This window comes from Taudactylus pleione, unplaced genomic scaffold (genome assembly GCF_031769625.1).
Source record: "Taudactylus pleione unplaced genomic scaffold, aTauple2 ptg000070l, whole genome shotgun sequence".
Lineage (NCBI taxonomy): Eukaryota > Metazoa > Chordata > Amphibia > Anura > Myobatrachidae > Taudactylus > Taudactylus pleione.
Window position 1 is genome coordinate 2,387,264 of NW_028284472.1, and position 24,261 is coordinate 2,411,524.

Sequence of the window (24,261 nt, forward strand, 5' to 3'; positions counted from 1 at the left end):
GTATTCAACTTTGACTATTGCTGTAGAGTACTTTTATTGGTTTGCTTGTTTTCTTTGGCTCTACTAGAGAGTTTACATATGGTAAAAAGCTGTATTTTGTAAAACTTGGAGATGCCGGGGATTGAATCCGGGGCCTCATTCATGCGAAGCATGCGCTCTACCACTGAGCTACATTCCCTATGAGTTGCTATTTTTTTATGCACAAGTGATTGCAGCTTTACATTTCACTAGAGATTTACTACTTTTCAGTGTTATTAGGGATATCTTAGAGGATGGAAGCATAACCATTATACCATGCTTGACTGCAAGGACTTTATGGTTTTCATGGCTGATGAGAATGCAAGTAGATGCCCATTCCAAACACTGGAATGCTTTTAAAGTTCTTCATCAGAGACTGGTTTATCATCAGAATCCCCTACTTTTACTAATGAATGGTGTGGATATTGATCAAGTTTTGCTAACTAAAGGGCTGTCTTACATTCTGTTTGGTCATCAGTGTCAGAACTTAGCAGAAGGGCACAAAGGATGCATGCTAAGACTGCCTCTTGGGCATTGCTAGAAAATGCTTCACAAGACAATCTATGTAGACTTCAGATGTTGTCATCATTCCCTGCTTTGAAATTTCATTAAGTGCTTGCCCTCCAAGCCCATGTCCATCCTCGTTTTGTTCATAAAGTGGTTGAACTTGTCTCTCAATCTTAATCATTTAGTTCTGCTATATTATTTGTCTCGCTCTTTTATTAAACTTTGCTCGGGTGTTCGCCTTCAGTTCACACTGAAAATAAAAAATCTATTTCCTACTTACCATATGTTTTCCCACAGTGTAGGAGAATGGCAATAGGCATTCAATGGGAACTTAACTTTGAAAAATGGAATGAAGAAGATGATGAATATAATCATATTTGATTAATTTTTTATGATTTGTGTTCAACTTTGACTATTGCTGTAGAGTACTTTTATTGGTTTGCTTGTTATCATTGGCTCTACTAGAGAGTTTACATATGGTAAAAAGCTGTATTTTGTAAAACTTGGAGATGCCGGGGATTGAACCCGGGGCCTCATACATGCGAAGCATGCGCTCTACAATTGAGCTACATCCCCTATGAGCTGCTATTTTCTTATGCACAAGTGATTGCAGCTTTACATTTCACTAGAGATTTACTACTTTTCAGTGTTATTAGGGATATCTTAGAGGATGGAAGCATAACCATTATACCATGCTTGACTACAAGGACTTTATGGTTTTCATGGCTGATGAGAATGCAAGTAGATGCCCATTCCGAACATTGGATTGCTCTTAAAGTTCTCCATAAGAGACTGGTTTATCATCAGAATCCCTTACTTTTGCTAATGAATGGTGTGGATATTGATCAAGTTTTGCTAAATAGAGTGCTGTCTTACATTCTGTTTGGTCATCAGTGTCAGAACTTGGCAAAAGGGCACAAAGGATGCATGCTATGACAGCCTCTTGGGCATTGCTAGCTAATGCTTCAACAGACAATCTATGTAGAGTTCATATGTTGTCATCATTCCATGCTTTGAAATGTCATTAAGTGCTTGCCCTCCAAGCCCTTGTCCATCCTCTTTTTGTTCACAAAGTGTTTGAACTTGTCTCTTAATCTTAATCAATTAGTTTTGCTATATTATTTGTCTCGCTCTTTTATTAAACTTTGCTCTGGTAGTCGCCTTCAGTTCCCACTGAAAATAAAATATCTATTTCCTACTTACCATATGTTTTCCCTCAGTGTAGGAGAATGGCAATAAGCATTCAATGGGAACTTAACTTTGAAAAATGGAATGAAGAAGATGATGAATATAATCATATTTGATTGATTTTTTATGATTTGTATTCAACTTTGACTATTGCTGTAGAGTACTTTTATTGGTTTGCTTGTTTTCTTTGGCTCTACTAGAGAGTTTCCATATGGTAAAAAGCTGTATTTTGTAAAACTTGGAGATGGCAGGGATTGAACCCAGGGCCTCATACATGCAAAGCATGCGCTCTACCACTGAGCTACATCCCCTATAAGCTACTATTTTCTTATGCACAAGTGATTGCAGCTTTACATTTCACTAGAGATTTACTACTTTTCAGTGTGATTAGGGATATCTTAGAGGATGGAAGCATAACCATTAAACCATGCTTGACTGCAAGGACTTTATGGTTTTCATGGGTGATGAGAATGCAAGTAGAAGCCCATTCCAAACATTGGAATGCTCTTAAAGTTCTCCATCAGAGACTGGTTTATCATCAGAATCCCCTACTTTTACTAATGAATGGTGTGGATATTGATCAAGTTTTGCTAACTAGAGGGCTGTCTTACATTCTGTTTGGTCATTTGTGTCAGAACTTAGCAAAAGGGCACAAAGGATGCATGCTAAGACTGCCTCTTGGGCATTGCTAGAAAATGCTTCACAAGACAATCTATGTAGACTTCATATGTTGTCATCCTTCCATGCTTTGAAATTTCATTAATTGCTTGCCCTCCAAGCCCATGTCCATAGTCTTTTTGTTCACAAAGTGTTTGAACTTGTCTTTCAATCTTAAACAATTAGTTTTGCTATATTATTTGTCTCGCTCTTTTATTAAACTTTGCTCAGGTAGTCGCCTTCAGTTCCCACTGAAAATAAAAAATCTATTTCCTACTTACCATAAGTTTTCCCTCAGTGTAGGAGAATGGCAATAGGCATTCAATAGGAACTTAACCTTGAAAACTGGAATGAAGAAGATGATGAATATAATCATATTTGATTGATTTTTTATGATTTGTATTCAACTTTGACTATTGCTGTAGAGTACTTTTATTGGTTTGCTTGTTTTCTTTGGCTCTACTAGAGAGTTTACATATGGTAAAAAGCTGTATTTTGTAAAACTTGGAGATGCCGGGGATTGAATCCGGGGCCTCATTCATGCGAAGCATGCGCTCTACCACTGAGCTACATCCCCTATAAGTTGCTATTTTTTTATGCACAAGTGATTGCAGCTTTACATTTCACTAGAGATTTACTACTTTTCAGTGTTATTAGGGATATCTTAGAGGATGGAAGCATAACCATTATACCATGCTTGACTGCAAGGACTTTATGGTTTTCATGGCTGATGAGAATGCAAGTAGATGCCCATTCCAAACACTGGAATGCTCTTAAAGTTCTCCATCAGAGACTGGTTTATCATCAGAATCCCCTACTTTTACTAATGAATGGTGTGGATATTGATCAAGTTTTGCTAACTAAAGGGCTGTCTTACATTCTGTTTGGTCATCAGTGTCAGAACTTAGCAGAAGGGCACAAAGGATGCATGCTAAGACTGCCTCTTGGGCATTGCTAGAAAATGCTTCACAAGACAATCTATGTAGACTTCAGATGTTGTCATCATTCCCTGCTTTGAAATTTCATTAAGTGCTTGCCCTCCAAGCCCATGTCCATCCTCGTTTTGTTCATAAAGTGGTTGAACTTGTCTCTCAATCTTAATCATTTAGTTCTGCTATATTATTTGTCTCGCTCTTTTATTAAACTTTGCTCGGGTGTTCGCCTTCAGTTCACACTGAAAATAAAAAATCTATTTCCTACTTACCATATGTTTTCCCACAGTGTAGGAGAATGGCAATAGGCATTCAATGGGAACTTAACTTTGAAAAATGGAATGAAGAAGATTATGAATATAATCATATTTGATTAATTTTTTATGATTTGTGTTCAACTTTGACTATTGCTGTAGAGTACTTTTATTGGTTTGCTTGTTATCATTGGCTCTACTAGAGAGTTTACATATGGTAAAAAGCTGTATTTTGTAAAACTTGGAGTTGCCGGGGATTGAACCCGGGGGCTCATACATGCGAAGCATGCGCTCTACAATTGAGCTACATCCCCTATGAGCTGCTATTTTCTTATGCACAAGTGATTGCAGCTTTACATTTCACTAGAGATTTACTACTTTTCAGTGTTATTAGGGATATCTTAGAGGATGGAAGCATAACCATTATACCATGCTTGACTACAAGGACTTTATGGTTTTCATGGCTGATGAGAATGCAAGTAGATGCCCATTTCGAACATTGGATTGCTCTTAAAGTTCTCCATAAGAGACTGGTTTATCATCAGAATCCCTTACTTTTGCTAATGAATGGTGTGGATATTGATCAAGTTTTGCTAAATAGAGGGCTGTCTTACATTCTGTTTGGTCATCAGTGTCAGAACTTGGCAAAAGGGCACAAAGGATGCATGCTATGACAGCCTCTTGGGCATTGCTAGCTAATGCTTCAACAGACAATCTATGTAGAGTTCATATGTTGTCATCATTCCATGCTTTGAAATGTCATTAAGTGCTTGCCCTCCAAGCCCTTGTCCATCCTCTTTTTGTTCACAAAGTGTTTGAACTTGTCTCTTAATCTTAATCAATTAGTTTTGCTATATTATTTGTCTCGCTCTTTTATTAAACTTTGCTCGGGTAGTCGCCTTCAGTTCCCACTGAAAATAAAATATCTATTTCCTACTTACCATATGTTTTCCCTCAGTGTAGGAGAATGGCAATAAGCATTCAATGGGAACTTAACTTTGAAAAATGGAATGAAGAAGATGATGAATATAATCATATTTGATTGATTTTTTATGATTTGTATTCAACTTTGACTATTGCTGTAGAGTACTTTTATTGGTTTGCTTGTTTTCTTTGGCTCTACTAGAGAGTTTACATATGGTAAAAAGCTGTATTTTGTAAAACTTGGAGATGCCGGGGATTGAATCCGGGGCCTCATTCATGCGAAGCATGCGCTCTACCACTGAGCTACATTCCCTATGAGTTGCTATTTTTTTATGCACAAGTGATTGCAGCTTTACATTTCACTAGAGATTTACTACTTTTCAGTGTTATTAGGGATATCTTAGAGGATGGAAGCATAACCTTTATACCATGCTTGACTGCAAGGACTTTATGGTTTTCATGGCTGATGAGAATGCAAGTAGATGCCCATTCCAAACACTGGAATGCTCTTAAAGTTCTCCATCAGAGACTGGTTTATCATCAGAATCCCCTACTTTTACTAATGAATGGTGTGGATATTGATCAAGTTTTGCTAACTAAAGGGCTGTCTTACATTCTGTTTGGTCATCAGTGTCAGAACTTAGCAGAAGGGCACAAAGGATGCATGCTAAGACTGCCTCTTGGGCATTGCTAGAAAATGCTTCACAAGACAATCTATGTAGACTTCAGATGTTGTCATCATTCCCTGCTTTGAAATTTCATTAAGTGCTTGCCCTCCAAGCCCATGTCCATCCTCGTTTTGTTCATAAAGTGGTTGAACTTGTCTCTCAATCTTAATCATTTAGTTCTGCTATATTATTTGTCTCGCTCTTTTATTAAACTTTGCTCGGGTGTTCGCCTTCAGTTCACACTGAAAATAAAAAATCTATTTCCTACTTACCATATGTTTTCCCACAGTGTAGGAGAATGGCAATAGGCATTCAATGGGAACTTAACTTTGAAAAATGGAATGAAGAAGATGATGAATATAATCATATTTGATTAATTTTTTATGATTTGTGTTCAACTTTGACTATTGCTGTAGAGTACTTTTATTGGTTTGCTTGTTATCATTGGCTCTACTAGAGAGTTTACATATGGTAAAAAGCTGTATTTTGTAAAACTTGGAGTTGCAGGGGATTGAACCCAGGGCCTCATACATGCGAAGCATGCGCTCTACAATTGAGCTACATCCCCTATGAGCTGCTATTTTCTTATGCACAAGTGATTGCAGCTTTACATTTCACTAGAGATTTACTACTTTTCAGTGTTATTAGGGATATCTTAGAGGATGGAAGCATAACCATTATACCATGCTTGACTACAAGGACTTTATGGTTTTCATGGCTGATGAGAATGCAAGTAGATGCCCATTCCGAACATTGGATTGCTCTTAAAGTTCTCCATAAGAGACTGGTTTATCATCAGAATCCCTTACTTTTGCTAATGAATGGTGTGGATATTGATCAAGTTTTGCTAAATAGAGGGCTGTCTTACATTCTGTTTGGTCATCAGTGTCAGAACTTGGCAAAAGGGCACAAAGGATGCATGCTATGACAGCCTCTTGGGCATTGCTAGCTAATGCTTCAACAGACAATCTATGTAGAGTTCATATGTTGTCATCATTCCATGCTTTGAAATGTCATTAAGTGCTTGCCCTCCAAGCCCTTGTCCATCCTCTTTTTGTTCACAAAGTGTTTGAACTTGTCTCTTAATCTTAATCAATTAGTTTTGCTATATTATTTGTCTCGCTCTTTTATTAAACTTTGCTCGGGTAGTCGCCTTCAGTTCCCACTGAAAATAAAATATCTATTTCCTACTTACCATATGTTTTCCCTCAGTGTAGAAGAATGGCAATAAGCATTCAATGGGAACTTAACTTTGAAAAATGGAATGAAGATGATGAATATAATCATATTTGATTGATTTTTTATGATTTGTATTCAACTTTGACTATTGCTGTAGAGTACTTTTATTGGTTTGCTTGTTTTCTTTGGCTCTACTAGAGAGTTTACATATGGTAAAAAGCTGTATTTTGTAAAACTTGGAGATGGCAGGGATTGAACCCGGGGCCTCTTACATGCGAAGCAAGCGCTCTACCACTGAGCTACATCCCCTATGAGCTGCTATATTTTTATGCACAAGTGATTGCAGCTTTACATTTCACTAGAGATTTACTACTTTTCAGTGTGATTAGGGATATCTTAGAGGATGGAAGCATAACCATTAAACCATGCTTGACTGCAAGGACTTTATGGTTTTCATGGGTGATGAGAATGTAAGTAGAAGCCCATTCCAAACATTGGAATGCTCTTAAAGTTCTCCATCAGAGAATGGTTTATCATCAGAATCCCCTACTTTTACTAATGAATGGTGTGGATATTGATCAAGTTTTGCTAACTAGAGGGCTGTCTTACATTCTGTTTGGTCATTTGTGTCAGAACTTAGCAGAAGGGCACAAAGGATGCATGCTAAGACTGCCTCTTGGGCATTGCTAGAAAATGCTTCACAAGACAATCTATGTAGACTTCATATGTTGTCATCATTCCATGCTTTGAAATTTCATTAATTGCTTGCCATCCAAGCCCATGTCCATAGTCTTTTTGTTCACAAAGTGTTTGAACTTGTCTTTCAATCTTAAACAATTAGTTTTGCTATATTATTTGTCTCGCTCTTTTATTAAACTTTGCTCAGGTAGTCGCCTTCAGTTCCCACTGAAAATAAAAAATCTATTTCCTACTTACCATAAGTTTTCCCTCAGTGTAGGAGAATGGCAATAGGCATTCAATAGGAACTTAACCTTGAAAACTGGAATGAAGAAGATGATGAATATAATCATATTTGATTGATTTTTTATGATTTGTATTCAACTTTGACTATTGCTGTAGAGTACTTTTATTGGTTTGCTTGTTTTCTTTGGCTCTACTAGAGAGTTTACATATGGTAAAAAGCTGTATTTTGTAAAACTTGGAGATGCCGGGGATTGAATCCGGGGCCTCATTCATGCGAAGCATGCGCTCTACCACTGAGCTACATCCCCTATGAGTTGCTATTTTTTTATGCACAAGTGATTGCAGCTTTACATTTCACTAGAGATTTACTACTTTTCAGTGTTATTAGGGATATCTTAGAGGATGGAAGCATAACCATTATACCATGCTTGACTGCAAGGACTTTATGGTTTTCATGGCTGATGAGAATGCAAGTAGATGCAGATTCCAAACACTGGAATGCTCTTTAAGTTCTCCATCAGAGACTGGTTTATCATCAGAATGCCCTACTTTTACTAATGAATGGTGTGGATATTGATCAAGTTTTGCTAACTAGAGGGCTGTCTTACATTCTGTTTGTTCATCAGTGTCAGAACTTAGCAGAAGGGCACAAAGGATGCATGCTAAGACTGCCTCTTGGGCATTGCTAGAAAATGCTTCACAAGACAATCTATGTAGACTTCAGATGTTGTCATCATTCCCTGCTTTGAAATTTCATTAAGTGCTTGCCCTCCAAGCCCATGTCCATCCTCGTTTTGTTCATAAAGTGGTTGAACTTGTCTCTCAATCTTAATCATTTAGTTCTGCTATATTATTTGTCTCGCTCTTTTATTAAACTTTGCTCGGGTGTTCGCCTTCAGTTCACACTGAAAATAAAAAATCTATTTCCTACTTACCATATGTTTTCCCACAGTGTAGGAGAATGGCAATAGGCATTCAATGGGAACTTAACTTTGAAAAATGGAATGAAGAAGATGATGAATATAATCATATTTGATTAATTTTTTATGATTTGTGTTCAACTTTGACTATTGCTGTAGAGTACTTTTATTGGTTTGCTTGTTATCATTAGCTCTACTAGAGAGTTTACATATGGTAAAAAGCTGTATTTTGTAAAACTTGGAGTTGCCGGGGATTGAACCCGGGGCCTCATACATGCGAAGCATGCGCTCTACAATTGAGCTACATCCCCTATGAGCTGCTATTTTCTTATGCACAAGTGATTGCAGCTTTACATTTCACTAGAGATTTACTACTTTTCAGTGTTATTAGGGATATCTTAGAGGATGGAAGCATAACCATTATACCATGCTTGATTACAAGGACTTTATGGTTTTCATGGCTGATGAGAATGCAAGTAGATGCCCATTCCGAACATTGGATTGCTCTTAAAGTTCTCCATAAGAGACTGGTTTATCATCAGAATCCACTACTTTTGCTAATGAATGGTGTGGATATTGATAAAGTTTTGCTAAATAGAGGGCTGTCTTACATTCTGTTTGGTCATCAGTGTCAGAACTTGGCAAAAGGGCACAAAGGATGCATGCTATGACAGCCTCTTGGGCATTGCTAGCTAATGCTTCAACAGACAATCTATGTAGAGTTCATATGTTGTCATCATTCCATCCTTTGAAATGTCATTAAGTGCTTGCCCTCCAAGCCGATGTCCATCCTCTTTTTGTTCACAAAGTGTTTGAACTTGTCTCGTAATCTTAATCAATTAGTTTTGCTATATTATTTGTCTCGCTCTTTTATTAAACTTTGCTCGGGTAGTCGCCTTCAGTTCCCACTGAAAATAAAATATCTATTTCCTACTTACCATATGTTTTCTCTCAGTGTAGGAGAATGGCAATAAGCATTCAATGGGAACTTAACTTTGAAAAATGGAATGAAGAAGATGATGAATATAATCATATTTGATTGATTTTTTATGATTTGTATTCAACTTTGACTATTGCTGTAGAGTACTTTTATTGGTTTGCTTGTTAACTTTGGCTCTACTAGAGAGTTTACATATGGTAAAAAACCTGTATTTTGTAAAACTTAGAGATGCCGGGGATTGAACCCGGGGCCTCATACATGCGAAGCATGTGGTCTACCACTGAGCTACATCCCCTATAAGCTGCTCTTTTCTTATGCACAAGTGATTGCAGCTTTACATTACACTAGAGATTTACTACTTTTCAGTGTGATTAGGGATATCTTAGAGGATGGAAGCATAACCATTAAACCATGCTTGACTGCAAGGACTTTATGGTTTTCATGGGTGATGAGAATGCAAGTAGAAGCCCATTCCAAACATTGGAATGCTCTTAAAGTTCTCCATCAGAGACTGGTTTATTGTCAGAATCCCCTACTTTTACTAATGAATGGTGTGGATATTGATCAAGTTTTGCTAACTAGAGGGCTGTCTTACATTCTGTTTGGTCACCAGTGTCAGAACTTAGCAGAAGGGCACAAAGAATGCATGCTAAGACTGCCTCTTGGGCATTGCTAGAAAAGGCTTCACAAGACAATCTATGTAGACTTCATATGTTGTCATCATTCCATGCTTTGAAATTTTATTAAGTGCTTGCCCTCCAAGCCCATGTCCATCCTCTTTTTGTTCATAAAGTGGTTGAACTTATCTCTCAATCTTAATCATTTAGTTCTGCTATATTATTTGTCTCACTCTTTTATTAAACTTTGCTCAGGTAGTCGCCTTCAGTTCCCACTGAGAATAAAAAATCTATTTCCTACTTACAATATGTTTTCCCTCAGTGTAGGAGAATGGCAATAGGCATTCAATGGGAACTTAACTTTGAAAAATGGAATGAAGAAGATGATGAATATAATCATATTTGATTGATTTTTTATGATTTGTATTCAACTTTGACTATTGCTGTAGAGTACTTTTATTGGTTTGCTTGTTAACTTTGGCTCTACTAGAGAGTTTACATATGGTAAAAAGCTGTATTTTGTAAAACAAAGAGATGCCGGGGATTAACCCCGGGGCCTCATACATGCAAAGCATGCGCTCTACCACTGAGCTACATCCCCTATAAGCTGCTATTTTCTTATGCACAAGTGATTGCAGCTTTACATTTCACTAGAGATTTACTACTTTTCAGTGTTATTAGGGATATATTAGAGGATGGAAGCATAACCATTATACCATGCTTGACTGCAAGGACTTTATGGTTTTCATGGCTGATGAGAATGCAAGTAGATGCCCTTTCCAAACACTGGAATGCTCTTAAAGTTCTCCATCAGAGACTGGTTTATCATCAGAATCCCCAACTTTTACTAATGAATGGTGTGGATATTGATCAAGTTTTGCTAACTAGAGGGCTGTCTTACATTCTGTTTGGTCATTTGTGTCAGAACTTAGCAGAAGGGCACAAAGGATGCATGCTAAGACTGCCACTTGGGCATTGCCAGAAAATGCTTCACAAGACAATCTATGTAGACTTCATATGTTGTCATCATTCCATGCTTTGAAATTTCATTAATTGCTTGCCCTCCAAGCCCATGTCCATAGTCTTTTTGTTCACAAAGTGTTTGAACTTGTCTTTCAATCTTAAACAATTAGTTTTGCTATATTATTTGTCTCGCTCTTTTATTAAACTTTGCTCAGGTAGTCGCCTTCAGTTCCCACTGAAAATAAAAAATCTATTTCCTACTTACCATAAGTTTTCCCTCAGTGTAGGAGAATGGCAATAGGCATTCAATAGGAACTTAACCTTGAAAACTGGAATGAAGAAAATGATGAATATAATCATATTTGATTGATTTTTTATGATTTTTATTCAACTTTGACTGTTGCTGTAGAGTACTTTTATTGGTTTGCTTGTTTTCTTTGGCTCTACTAGAGAGTTTACATATGGTAAAAAGCTGTATTTTGTAAAACTTGGAGATGTCGGGGATTGAATCCGGGGCCTCATTCATGCGAAGCATGCGCTCTACCACTGAGCTACATCCCCTATGAGCTGCTATTTTTTTATGCACAAGTGATTGCAGCTTTACATTTCACTAGAGATTTACTACTTTTCAGTGTTATTAGGGATATCTTAGAGGATGGAAGCATAACCATTATACCATGCTTGACTGCAAGGACTTTATGGTTTTCATTGCTGATGAGAATGCAAGTAGATGCCCATTCCAAACACTGGAATGCTCTTAAAGTTCTCCATCAGAGACTGGTTTATCATCAGAATCCCCTACTTTTACTAATGAATGGTGTGGATATTGATCAAGTTTTGCTAACTAGAGGGCTGTCTTACATTCTGTTTGGTCATCAGTGTCAGAACTTAGCAGAAGGGCACAAAGGAAGCATGCTAAGACTGCCTCTTGGGCATTGCTAGAAAATGCTTCACAAGACAATCTATGTAGACTTCAGATGTTGTCATCATTCCATGCTTTGAAATTTCATTAAGTGCTTGCCCTCCAAGCCCATGTCCATCCTCTTTTTGTTCATAAAGTGGTTGAACTTGTCTCTCAATCTTAATCATTTAGTTCTGCTATATTATTTGTCTCGCTCTTTTATTAAACTTTGCTCAGGTAGTCGGCTTCAGTTCCCACTGACAATAAAAAATCTATTTCCTACTTACCATAAGTTTTCCCTCAGTGTAGGAGAACGGCAATAGGCATTCAATGGGAACTTAACCTTGAAAAATGGAATGAAGAAGATGATGAATATAATCATATTTGATTGATTTTTTATGATTTGTATTCAACTTTGACTATTGCTGTAGAGTACTTTTATTGGTTTGCTTGTTAACTTTGGCTCTCCTAGAGAGTTTACATATGGTAAAAAGCTGTATTTAGTGAAACTTAGAGATGCCGGGGATTGAACCCGGGGCCTCATACATGCGAAACATGCACTCTACCACTGAGCTACATCCCCTATAAGCTGCTATTTTTTTATGCACAAGTGATTGCAGCTTTACATTTCACTAGAGATTTACTATTTTTCAGTGTTATTAGGGATATATTAGAGGATGGAAGCATAACCATTATACCATGCTTGACTGCAAGGACTTTATGGTTTTCATGGCTGATGAGAATGCAAGTAGATGCCCATTCCGAACTTTGGCTTGCTCTTAAAGTTCTCCATAAGAGACTGGTTTATCATCAGAATCCCCTACTTTTACTAATGAATGGAGTGGATATTGATCAAGTTTTGCTAAATAGAGGGCTGTCTTACATTCTGTTTGGTCATCAGTGTCAGAATTTAGCAAAAGGGCACAAAGGATGCATGCTATGACAGCCTCTTGGGCATTGCTAGCTAATGCTTGAACAGACAATCTATGTAGAGTTCATATGTTGTCATCATTCCATGCTTTGAAATTTCATTAAGTGCTTGCCCTCAAAGCCCTTGTCCATCCTCTTTTTGTTCACAAAGTGTTTGAAATTGTCTCTAAATCTTATTCAATTAGTTTTGCTATATTATTTGTCTCGCTCTTTTATTAAACTTTGCTCGGGTAGTCGCCTTCAGTTCCCACTGTAAATAAAAAATCTATTTCCTACTTATCATATGTTTTCCCTCAGTGTAGGAGAATGGCAATAAGCATTCAATGGGAACTTAACTTTGAAAAATGGAATGAAGAAAATGATGAATATAATCATATTTGATTGATTTTTTATGATTTGTATTCAACTTTGACTATTGCTGTAGAGTACTTTTATTGGTTTGCTTGTTTTCTTTGGCTCTACTAGAGAGTTTACATATGGTAAAAAGCTGTATTTTGTAAAACTTGGAGACGGCGGGGATTGAACCCGGGGCCTCATACATGCGAAGCATGCACTCCACCACTGCGCTACATCCACTATGAGCTGCTATATTTTTATGCACAAGTGATTGCAGCTTTACATTTCACTAGAGTTTTACTACTTTTCAGTGTGATTAGGGATATCTTAGAGGATGGAAGCATAACCATTATACCATGCTTGACTGCAAGGACTTTATGGTTTTCATGGGTGATGAGAATGCAAGTAGATGCCCATTCCAAACATTGGAATGCTCTTAAAGTTCTCCATCAGAGACTGATTTATCATCAGAATCCCCTACTTTTACTAATGAATGGTGTGGATATTGATCAAGCTTTGCTAACTTGAGGGCTGTCTTACATTTTGTTTGGTCATCAGTGTCAAAACTTAGCAGAAGGGCACAAAGGATGCATGCTATGACTGCCTCTTGGGCATTGCTAGCTAATGCTTCACCAGACAATCTAAGTACAGTTCATATGTTGTCATCATTCCATGCTTTGAAATTTCATTAAGTGCTTGCCCTCCAAGCCCATGTCCATCCTCTTTTTGTTCACAAAGTGTTTGAACTTGTCTCTCAATCTTAATCATTTAGTTTTGCTATATTATTTGTCTCGCTCTTTTATTAAACTTTGCTCGGGTAGTCGCCTTCAGTTCCCACTGAAAACAAAATATCTATTTCCTACTTACCATATGTTTTCCCTCAGTGTAGAAGAATGGCAATAAGCATTCAATGGGAACTTAACTTTGAAAAATGGAATGAAGAAGATGATGAATATAATCATATTTGATTGATTTTTTATGATTTGTATTCAACTTTGACTATTGCTGTAGAGTACTTTTATTGGTTTGCTTGTTATCATTGGCTCTACTAGAGAGTTTACATATGGTAAAAAGCTGTATTTTGTAAAACTTGGAGTTGCCGGGGATTGAACCCGGGGCCTCATACATGCGAAGCATGCGCTCTACAATTGAGCTACATCCCCTACGAGCTACTATTTTCTTATGCACAAGTGATTGCAGCTTTACATTTCACTAGAGATTTACTACTTTTCAGTGTTATTAGGGATATCTTAGAGGATGGAAGCATAACCATTATACCATGCTTGACTACAAGGACTTTATGGTTTTCATGGCTGATGAGAATGCAAGTAGATGCCCATTCCGAACATTGGATTGCTCTTAAAGTTCTCCATAAGAGACTGGTTTATCATCAGAATCCCTTACTTTTGCTAATGAATGGTGTGGATATTGATCAAGTTTTGCTAAATAGAGGGCTGTCTTACATTCTGTTTGGTCATCAGTGTCAGAACTTGGCAAAAGGGCACAAAGGATGCATGCTATGACAGCCTCTTGGGCATTGCTAGCTAATGCTTCAACAGACAATCTATGTAGAGTTCATATGTTGTCATCATTCCATGCTTTGAAATGTCATTAAGTGCTTGCCCTCCAAGCCCTTGTCCATCCTCTTTTTGTTCACAAAGTGTTTGAACTTGTCTCTTAATCTAAATCAATTAGTTTTGCTATATTATTTGTCTCGCTCTTTTATTAAACTTTGCTCGGGTAGTCGCCTTCAGTTCCCACTGAAAATAAAATATCTATTTCCTACTTACCATATGTTTTCCCTCAGTGTAGAAGAATGGCAATAAGCATTCAATGGGAACTTAACTTTGAAAAATGAAATGAAGAAGATGATGAATATAATCATATTTGATTGATTTTTTATGATTTGTATTCAACTTTGACTATTGCTGTAGAGTACTTTTATTGGTTTGCTTGTTTTCTTTGGCTCTACTAGAGAGTTTACATATGGTAAAAAGCTGTATTTTGTAAAACTTGGAGATGGCAGGGATTGAACCCGAGGCCTCTTACCTGCGAAGCAAGCGCTCTACCACTGAGCTACATCCCCTATGAGCTGCTATATTTTTATGCACAAGTGATTGCAGCTTTACATTTCACTAGAGATTTACTACTTTTCAGTGTCATTAGGGATATCTTAGAGGATGGAAGCATAACCATTAAACCATGCTTGACTGCAAGGACTTTATGGTTTTCATGGGTGATGAGAATGCAAGTAGAAGCCCATTCCAAACATTGGAATGCTCTTAAAGTTCTCCATCAGAGACTGGTTTATCATCAGAATCCCCTACTTTTACTAATGAATGGTGTGGATATTGATCAAGTTTTGCTAACTAGAGGGCTGTCTTACATTCTGTTTGGTCATTTGTGTCAGAACTTAGCAGAAGGGCACAAAGGATGCATGCTAAGACTGCCTCTTGGGCATTGCTAGAAAATGCTTCACAAGACAATCTATGTAGACTTCATATGTTGTCATCATTCCATGCTTTGAAATTTCATTAATTGCTTGCCCTCCAAGCCCATGTCCATAGTCTTTTTGTTCACAAAGTGTTTGAACTTGTCTTTCAATCTTAAACAATTAGTTTTGCTATATTATTTGTCTCGCTCTTTTATTAAACTTTGCTCAGGTAGTCGCCTTCAGTTCCCACTGAAAATAAAAAATCTATTTCCTACTTACCATAAGTTTTCCCTCAGTGTAGGAGAATGGCAATAGGCGTTCAATAGGAACTTAACCTTGAAAACTGGAATGAAGGTGTGGATATTGATCAAGTTTTGCTAACTAGAGGGCTGTCTTACATTCTGTTTGGTCATCTTTGTCAGAACTTAGCAGAAGGGCGCAAAGGATGCATGCTAAGACTGCCTCTTGGGCATTGCTAGAAAATGCTTCACAAGACAATCTATGTAGACTTCAGATGTTGTCATCATTCCCTGCTTTGAAATTTCATTAAGTGCTTGCCCTCCAAGCCCATGTCCATCCTCGTTTTGTTCATAAAGTGGTTGAACTTGTCTCTCAATCTTAATCATTTAGTTCTGCTATATTATTTGTCTCGCTCTTTTATTAAACTTTGCTTTCAGTTCACACTGAAAATAAAAAATCTATTACCTACTTACCATATGTTTTCCCACAGTGTAGGAGAATGGCAATAGGCATTCAATGGGAACTTAACTTTGAAAAATGGAATGAAGAAGATGATGAATATAATCATATTTGATTAATTTTTTATGATTTGTGTTCAACTTTGACTATTGCTGTAGAGTACTTTTATTGGCTTGCTTGTTATCATTGGCTCTACTAGAGAGTTTACATATGGTAAAAAGCTGTATTTTGTAAAACTTGGAGTTGCCGGGGATTGAACCCGGGGCCTCATACATGCGAAGCATGCGCTCTACAATTGAGCTACATCCCCTATGAGCTGCTATTTTCTTATGCACAAGTGATTGCAGCTTTACATTTCACTAGAGATTTACTACTTTTCAGTGTTATTAGGGATATATTAGAGGATGGAAGCATAACCATTAAACCATGATTGACTGCAAGGACTTTATGGTTTTCATGGCTGATGAGAATGCAAGTAGATGCCCATTCCGAACATTGGATTGCTCTTAAAGTTCTCCATAAGAGACTGGTTTATCATCAGAATCCCTTATTTTTGCTAATGAATGGTGTGGATATTGATCAAGTTTTGCTAAATAGAGGGCTGTCTTACATTCTGTTTGGTCATCAGTGTCAGAACTTGGCAAAAGGGCACAAAGGATGCATGCTATGACAGCCTCTTGGGCATTGCTAGCTAATGCTTCAACAGACAATCTATGTAGAGTTCATATGTTGTCATCATTCCATGCTTTGAAATGTCATTAAGTGCTTGCCCTCCAAGCCCTTGTCCATCCTCTTTTTGTTCACAAAGTGTTTGAACTTGTCTCTTAATCTTAATCAATTAGTTTTGCTATATTATTTGTCTCGCTCTTTTATTAAACTTTGCTCGGGTAGTCGCCTTCAGTTCCCACTGAAAATAAAATATCTATTTCCTACTTACCATATGTTTTCTCTCAGTGTAGGAGAATGGCAATAAGCATTCAATGGGAACTTAACTTTGAAAAATGGAATGAAGAAGATGATGAATATAATCATATTTGATTGATTTTTTATGATTTGTATTCAACTTTGACTATTGCTGTAGAGTACTTTTATTGGTTTGCTTGTTTTCTTTGGCTCTACTAGAGAGTTTACATATGGTAAAAAGCTGTATTTTGTAAAACTTGGAGATGGCAGGGATTGAACCCGGGGCCTCTTACATGTGAAGCAAGCGCTCTACCACTGAGCTACATCCCCTATGAGCTGCTATATTTTTATGCACAAGTGATTGCAGCTTTACATTTCACTAGAGATTTACTACTTTTCAGTGTGATTAGGGATATCTTAGAGGATGGAAGCATAACCATTAAACCATGCTTGACTGCAAGGACTTTATGGTTTTCATGGGTGATGAGAATGCAAGTAGAAGCCCATTCCAAACATTGGAATGCTCTTAAAGTTCTCCATCAGAGACTGGTTTATCATCAGAATCCCCTACTTTTACTAATGAATGGTGTGAATATTGATCAAGTTTTGCTAACTAGAGGGCTGTCTTACATTCTGTTTGGTCATTTGTGTCAGAACTTAGCAGAAGGGCACAAAGGATGCATGCTAAGACTGCCTCTTGGTCATTGCTAGAAAATGCTTCACAAGACAATCTATGTAGACTTCATATGTTGTCATCATTCCATGCTTTGAAATTTCATTAAGTGCTTGCCCTCCAAGCCCATGTCCATCCTCTTTTTGTTCATAAAGTGGTTGAACTTGTCTCTCAATCTTAATCATTTAGTTCTGCTATATTATTTGTCTCGCTCTTTTATTAAACTTTGCTCAGGTAGTCGCCTTCAGTTCCCACTGAGAATAAAAAATCTATTTCCAACTTACCATAAGTTTTCCCTCAGTGTAGGAGAATGGCAATAGGCATTCAATGGGAACTTAACTTTGAAAAATGGAATGAAGAAGATGATGAATATAATCATATTTGATTGATTTTTTATGATTTGTATTCAACTTTGACTATTGCTGTAGAGTACTTTTATTGGTTTGCTTGTTAACTTTGGCTCTACTAGAGAGTTTACATATGGTAAAAAACCTGTATTTTGTAAAACTTAGAGATGCCGGGGATTGAACCCGGGGCCTCATACATGCGAAGCATGTGGTCTACCACTGAGCTACATCCCCTATAAGCTGCTCTTTTCTTATGCACAAGTGATTGCAGCTTTACATTTCACTAGAGATTTACTACTTTTCAGTGTTATTAGGGATATATTAGAGGATGGAAGCATAACCATTATACCATGCTTGACTGCAAGGACTTTATGGTTTTCATGGCTGATGAGAATGCAAGTAGATGCCCATTCCAAACACTGGAATGCTCTTAAAGTTCTCCATCAGAGACTGGTTTATCGTCAGAATCCCCTACTTTTACTAATGAATGGTGTGGATATTGATCAAGTTTTGCTAACTAGAGGGCTGTCTTACATTCTGTTTGGTCACCAGTGTCAGAACTTAGCAGAAGGGCACAAAGAATGCATGCTAAGACTGCCTCTTGGGCATTGCTAGAAAAGGCTTCACAAGACAATCTATGTAGACTTCATATGTTGTCATCATTCCATGCTTTGAAATTTTATTAAGTGCTTGCCCTCCAAGCCCATGTCCATCCTCTTTTTGTTCATAAAGTGGTTGAACTTATCTCTCAATCTTAATCATTTAGTTCTGCTATATTATTTGTCTCACTCTTTTATTAAACTTTGCTCAGGTAGTCGCCTTCAGTTCCCACTGAGAATAAAAAATCTATTTCCTACTTACAATATGTTTTCCCTCAGTGTAGGAGAATGGCAATAGGCATTCAATGGGAACTTAACTTTGAAAAATGGAATGAAGAAGATGATGAATATAATCATATTTGATTGATTTTTTATGATTTGTATTCAACTTTGACTATTGCTGTAGAGTACTTTTATTGGTTTGCTTGTTAACTTTGGCTCTACTAGAGAGTTTACATATGGTAAAAAGCTGTATTTTGTAAAACAAAGAGATGCCGGGGATTAACCCCGGGGCCTCATACATGCAAAGCATGCGCTCTACCACTGAGCTACATCCCCTATAAGCTGCTATTTTCTTATGCACAAGTGATTGCAGCTTTACATTTCACTAGAGATTTACTACTTTTCAGTGTTATTAGGGATATATTAGAGGATGGAAGCATAACCATTATACCATGCTTGACTGCAAGGACTTTATGGTTTTCATGGCTGATGAGAATGCAAGTAGATGCCCTTTCCAAACACTGGAATGCTCTTAAAGTTCTCCATCAGAGACTGGTTTATCATCAGAATCCCCAACTTTTACTAATGAATGGTGTGGATATTGATCAAGTTTTGCTAACTAGAGGGCTGTCTTACATTCTGTTTGGTCATTTGTGTCAGAACTTAGCAGAAGGGCACAAAGGATGCATGCTAAGACTGCCACTTGGGCATTGCCAGAAAATGCTTCACAAGACAATCTATGTAGACTTCATATGTTGTCATCATTCCATGCTTTGAAATTTCATTAATTGCTTGCCCTCCAAGCCCATGTCCATAGTCTTTTTGTTCACAAAGTGTTTGAACTTGTCTTTCAATCTTAAACAATTAGTTTTGCTATATTATTTGTCTCGCTCTTTTATTAAACTTTGCTCAGGTAGTCGCCTTCAGTTCCCACTGAAAATAAAAAATCTATTTCCTACTTACCATAAGTTTTCCCTCAGTGTAGGAGAATGGCAATAGGCATTCAATAGGAACTTAACCTTGAAAACTGGAATGAAGAAAATGATGAATATAATCATATTTGATTGATTTTTTAAGATTTTTATTCAACTTTGACTATTGCTGTAGAGTACTTTTATTGGTTTGCTTGTTTTCTTTGGCTCTACTAGAGAGTTTACATATGGTATAAAGCTGTATTTTGTAAAACTTGGAGATGCCGGGGATTGAATCCGGGGCCTCATTCATGCGAAGCATGCACTCTACCACTGAGCTACATCCCCTATGAGCTGCTATTTTTTTATGCACAAGTGATTGCAGCTTTACATTTCACTAGAGATTTACTACTTTTCAGTGTTATTAGGGATATCTTAGAGGATGGAAGCATAACCATTATACCATGCTTGACTGCAAGGACTTTATGGTTTTCATTGCTGATGAGAATGCAAGTAGATGCCCATTCCAAACACTGGAATGCTCTTAAAGTTCTCCATCAGAGACTGGTTTATCATCAGAATCCCCTACTTTTACTAATGAATGGTGTGGATATTGATCAAGTTTTGCTAACTAGAGGGCTGTCTTACATTCTGTTTGGTCATCAGTGTCAGAACTTAGCAGAAGGGCACAAAGGAAGCATGCTAAGACTGCCTCTTGGGCATTGCTAGAAAATGCTTCACAAGACAATCTATGTAGACTTCAGATGTTGTCATCATTCCATGCTTTGAAATTTCATTAAGTGCTTGCCCTCCAAGCCCATGTCCATCCTCTTTTTGTTCATAAAGTGGTTGAACTTGTCTCTCAATCTTAATCATTTAGTTCTGCTATATTATTTGTCTCGCTCTTTTATTAAACTTTGCTCAGGTAGTCGCCTTCAGTTCCCTCTGTAAATAAAAAATCTATTTCCTACTTACCATATGTTTTCCCTCAGTGTAGGAGAATGGCAATAAGCATTCAATGGGAACTTAACTTTGAAAAATGGAATGAAGAAAATGATGAATATAATCATATTTGATTGATTTTTTATGATTTGTATTCAACTTTGACTATTGCTGTAGAGTACTTTTATTGGTTTGCTTGTTTTCTTTGGCTCTACTAGAGAGTTTACATATGGTAAAAAGCTGTATTTTGTAAAACTTGGAGACGGCGGGGATTGAAATCGGGGCCTCATACATGCGAAGCATGCACTCCACCACTGCGCTACATCCACTATGAGCTGCTATATTTTTATGCACAAGTGATTGCAGCTTTACATTTCACTAGAGTTTTACTACTTTTCAGTGTGATTAAGGATATCTTAGAGGATGGAAGCATAACCATTATACCATGCTTGACTGCAAGGACTTTATGGTTTTCATGGCTGATGAGAATGCAAGTAGATGCCCATTCCGAACATTGGATTGCTCTTAAAGTTCTCCATAAGAGACTGGTTTATCATCAGAATCCCCTACTTTTACTAATGAATGATGTGGATATTGATCAAGTTTTGCTAAATAGAGGGCTGTCTTACATTCTGTTTGGTTATCTGTGTCAGAACTTAGCAAAAGGGCACAAAGGATGCATGCTATGACAGCCTCTTGGGCATTGCTAGCTAATGCTTCACCAGACAATCTATGTAGAGTTGAAATGCTGTCATCATTCCATGCTTTGAAATTTCATTAAGTGCATGCCCTCCAAGCCCATGTCCATCCTCTTTTTGTTCACAAAGTGTTTGAACTTGTCTCTTAATCTTAATCAATTAGTTTTGCTATATTATTTGTCTCGCTCTTTTATTAAACTTTGCTCGGGTAGTCGCCTTCAGTTCCCACTGAAAATAAAAAATCTATTTCCTACTTACCATATGTTTTCCCTCAGTGTAGGAGAATGGCAAAAGGCATTCGATGGGAACTTAACTTTGAAAAATGGAATGAAGAAGATGATGAATATAATCATATTTGATTGATTATTTATGATTTGTATTCAACTTTGACTATTGCTGTAGAGTACTTTTATTGGTTTGCTTGTTAACTTTGGCTCTACTAGAGAGTTTACATATGGTAAAAAGCTGTATTTTGTAAAACTTAGAGATACCGGGGATTGAACCGGGGCCTCATACATGCGAAGCATGCACTCTACCACTGAGCTACATCCCCTATGAGCGGCTGTTTTCTGATGCAAAAGTGATTGCAGCTTTACATTTCACTAGAGATTTACTACTTTTCAGTGTTATTAGGGATATCTTAGAGGATGGAAGCATAACCATTATACCATGCTCGACTGCAAGGACTTTATGGTTTTCATGGCTGATGAGAATGCAAGTAGATGCCCATTCCAAACACTGGAATGCTCTTAAAGTTCTCCATCAGAGACTGGTTTATCATCAGAATCCCCTACTTTTACTAATGAATGGTGTGGATATTGATCAAGTTTTGCTAACTAGAGGGCTGTCTTACATTCTGTTTGGTCATCAGTGTCAGAACTTAGCAGAAGGGCACAAAGGATGCATGCTAAGACTGCCTCTTGGGCATTGCTAGAAAATGCTTCAACAGACAATCTATGTAGACTTCATATGTTGTCATCATTCCATGCTTTGAAATTTCATTAATTGCTTGCCCTCCAAGCCCATGTCCATAGTCTTTTTGTTCACAAAGTGTTTGAACTTGTCTTTCAATCTTAAACAATTAGTTTTGCTATATTATTTGTCTCGCTCTTTTATTAAACTTTGCTCAGGTAGTCGCCTTCAGTTCCCACTGAAAATAAAAAATCTATTTCCTACTTACCATAAGTTTTCCCTCAGTGTAGGAGAATGGCAATAGGCATTCAATAGGAACTTAACCTTGAAAACTGGAATGAAGAAAATGATGAATATAATCATATTTGATTGATTTTTTAAGATTTTTATTCAACTTTGACTATTGCTGTAGAGTACTTTTATTGGTTTGCTTGTTTTCTTTGGCTCTACTAGAGAGTTTACATATGGTATAAAGCTGTATTTTGTAAAACTTGGAGATGCCGGGGATTGAATCCGGGGCCTCATTCATGCGAAGCATGCACTCTACCACTGAGCTACATCCCCTATGAGCTGCTATTTTTTTATGCACAAGTGATTGCAGCTTTACATTTCACTAGAGATTTACTACTTTTCAGTGTTATTAGGGATATCTTAGAGGATGGAAGCATAACCATTATACCATGCTTGACTGCAAGGACTTTATGGTTTTCATTGCTGATGAGAATGCAAGTAGATGCCCATTCCAAACACTGGAATGCTCTTAAAGTTCTCCATCAGAGACTGGTTTATCATCAGAATCCCCTACTTTTACTAATGAATGGTGTGGATATTGATCAAGTTTTGCTAACTAGAGGGCTGTCTTACATTCTGTTTGGTCATCAGTGTCAGAACTTAGCAGAAGGGCACAAAGGAAGCATGCTAAGACTGCCTCTTGGGCATTGCTAGAAAATGCTTCACAAGACAATCTATGTAGACTTCAGATGTTGTCATCATTCCATGCTTTGAAATTTCATTAAGTGCTTGCCCTCCAAGCCCATGTCCATCCTCTTTTTGTTCATAAAGTGGTTGAACTTGTCTCTCAATCTTAATCATTTAGTTCTGCTATATTATTTGTCTCGCTCTTTTATTAAACTTTGCTCAGGTAGTCGCCTTCAGTTCCCTCTGTAAATAAAAAATCTATTTCCTACTTACCATATGTTTTCCCTCAGTGTAGGAGAATGGCAATAAGCATTCAATGGGAACTTAACTTTGAAAAATGGAATGAAGAAAATGATGAATATAATCATATTTGATTGATTTTTTATGATTTGTATTCAACTTTGACTATTGCTGTAGAGTACTTTTATTGGTTTGCTTGTTTTCTTTGGCTCTACTAGAGAGTTTACATATGGTAAAAAGCTGTATTTTGTAAAACTTGGAGACGGCAGGGATTGAAATCGGGGCCTCATACATGCGAAGCATGCACTCCACCACTGCGCTACATCCACTATGAGCTGCTATATTTTTATGCACAAGTGATTGCAGCTTTACATTTCACTAGAGTTTTACTACTTTTCAGTGTGATTAAGGATATCTTAGAGGATGGAAGCATAACCATTATACCATGCTTGACTGCAAGGACTTTATGGTTTTCATGGCTGATGAGAATGCAAGTAGATGCCCATTCCGAACATTGGATTGCTCTTAAAGTTCTCCATAAGAGACTGGTTTATCATCAGAATCCCCTACTTTTACTAATGAATGATGTGGATATTGATCAAGTTTTGCTAAATAGAGGGCTGTCTTACATTCTGTTTGGTTATCTGTGTCAGAACTTAGCAAAAGGGCACAAAGGATGCATGCTATGACAGCCTCTTGGGCATTGCTAGCTAATGCTTCACCAGACAATCTATGTAGAGTTGAAATGCTGTCATCATTCCATGCTTTGAAATTTCATTAAGTGCTTGCCCTCCAAGCCCATGTCCATCCTCTTTTTGTTCACAAAGTGTTTGAACTTGTCTCTTAATCTTAATCAATTAGTTTTGCTATATTATTTGTCTCGCTCTTTTATTAAACTTTGCTCG

The 24,261-nt window shown here is 37.2% G+C and overlaps 19 non-coding genes across 19 annotated transcripts; all 19 read right to left on the reverse strand.

The window, feature by feature from the left end:
- Nucleotides 1–106: 106 nt before the first annotated feature.
- TRNAA-CGC (transfer RNA alanine (anticodon CGC)) lies at nt 107–178 on the reverse strand. The gene has a single exon. It is a non-coding gene; the product is annotated as a tRNA-Ala (tRNA).
- An 851-nt stretch (nt 179–1,029) lies between these two features.
- Nucleotides 1,030–1,101, reverse strand: TRNAA-CGC (transfer RNA alanine (anticodon CGC)). The gene has a single exon. It is a non-coding gene; the product is annotated as a tRNA-Ala (tRNA).
- Nucleotides 1,102–1,952: 851 nt separating this feature from the next.
- Nucleotides 1,953–2,024, reverse strand: TRNAA-UGC (transfer RNA alanine (anticodon UGC)). The gene has a single exon. It is a non-coding gene; the product is annotated as a tRNA-Ala (tRNA).
- An 851-nt stretch (nt 2,025–2,875) lies between these two features.
- TRNAA-CGC (transfer RNA alanine (anticodon CGC)) lies at nt 2,876–2,947 on the reverse strand. The gene has a single exon. It is a non-coding gene; the product is annotated as a tRNA-Ala (tRNA).
- Nucleotides 2,948–4,721: 1,774 nt separating this feature from the next.
- On the reverse strand, nt 4,722–4,793 carry TRNAA-CGC (transfer RNA alanine (anticodon CGC)). Its single transcript has one exon. It is a non-coding gene; the product is annotated as a tRNA-Ala (tRNA).
- A 1,771-nt stretch (nt 4,794–6,564) lies between these two features.
- On the reverse strand, nt 6,565–6,636 carry TRNAA-CGC (transfer RNA alanine (anticodon CGC)). Its single transcript has one exon. It is a non-coding gene; the product is annotated as a tRNA-Ala (tRNA).
- An 851-nt stretch (nt 6,637–7,487) lies between these two features.
- TRNAA-CGC (transfer RNA alanine (anticodon CGC)) lies at nt 7,488–7,559 on the reverse strand. The gene has a single exon. It is a non-coding gene; the product is annotated as a tRNA-Ala (tRNA).
- Nucleotides 7,560–8,410: 851 nt separating this feature from the next.
- Nucleotides 8,411–8,482, reverse strand: TRNAA-CGC (transfer RNA alanine (anticodon CGC)). Its single transcript has one exon. It is a non-coding gene; the product is annotated as a tRNA-Ala (tRNA).
- Nucleotides 8,483–9,334: 852 nt separating this feature from the next.
- Nucleotides 9,335–9,406, reverse strand: TRNAA-CGC (transfer RNA alanine (anticodon CGC)). The gene has a single exon. It is a non-coding gene; the product is annotated as a tRNA-Ala (tRNA).
- Nucleotides 9,407–10,257: 851 nt separating this feature from the next.
- On the reverse strand, nt 10,258–10,329 carry TRNAA-UGC (transfer RNA alanine (anticodon UGC)). The gene has a single exon. It is a non-coding gene; the product is annotated as a tRNA-Ala (tRNA).
- A 1,774-nt stretch (nt 10,330–12,103) lies between these two features.
- Nucleotides 12,104–12,175, reverse strand: TRNAA-CGC (transfer RNA alanine (anticodon CGC)). Its single transcript has one exon. It is a non-coding gene; the product is annotated as a tRNA-Ala (tRNA).
- A 1,774-nt stretch (nt 12,176–13,949) lies between these two features.
- On the reverse strand, nt 13,950–14,021 carry TRNAA-CGC (transfer RNA alanine (anticodon CGC)). The gene has a single exon. It is a non-coding gene; the product is annotated as a tRNA-Ala (tRNA).
- Nucleotides 14,022–14,872: 851 nt separating this feature from the next.
- Nucleotides 14,873–14,944, reverse strand: TRNAA-CGC (transfer RNA alanine (anticodon CGC)). Its single transcript has one exon. It is a non-coding gene; the product is annotated as a tRNA-Ala (tRNA).
- Nucleotides 14,945–16,229: 1,285 nt separating this feature from the next.
- On the reverse strand, nt 16,230–16,301 carry TRNAA-CGC (transfer RNA alanine (anticodon CGC)). Its single transcript has one exon. It is a non-coding gene; the product is annotated as a tRNA-Ala (tRNA).
- Nucleotides 16,302–17,152: 851 nt separating this feature from the next.
- TRNAV-CAC (transfer RNA valine (anticodon CAC)) lies at nt 17,153–17,224 on the reverse strand. The gene has a single exon. It is a non-coding gene; the product is annotated as a tRNA-Val (tRNA).
- An 852-nt stretch (nt 17,225–18,076) lies between these two features.
- TRNAA-CGC (transfer RNA alanine (anticodon CGC)) lies at nt 18,077–18,148 on the reverse strand. The gene has a single exon. It is a non-coding gene; the product is annotated as a tRNA-Ala (tRNA).
- An 851-nt stretch (nt 18,149–18,999) lies between these two features.
- Nucleotides 19,000–19,071, reverse strand: TRNAA-UGC (transfer RNA alanine (anticodon UGC)). Its single transcript has one exon. It is a non-coding gene; the product is annotated as a tRNA-Ala (tRNA).
- Nucleotides 19,072–19,922: 851 nt separating this feature from the next.
- Nucleotides 19,923–19,994, reverse strand: TRNAA-CGC (transfer RNA alanine (anticodon CGC)). Its single transcript has one exon. It is a non-coding gene; the product is annotated as a tRNA-Ala (tRNA).
- A 2,696-nt stretch (nt 19,995–22,690) lies between these two features.
- Nucleotides 22,691–22,762, reverse strand: TRNAA-CGC (transfer RNA alanine (anticodon CGC)). Its single transcript has one exon. It is a non-coding gene; the product is annotated as a tRNA-Ala (tRNA).
- Between the last annotated feature and the right edge of the window lie 1,499 nt (nt 22,763–24,261).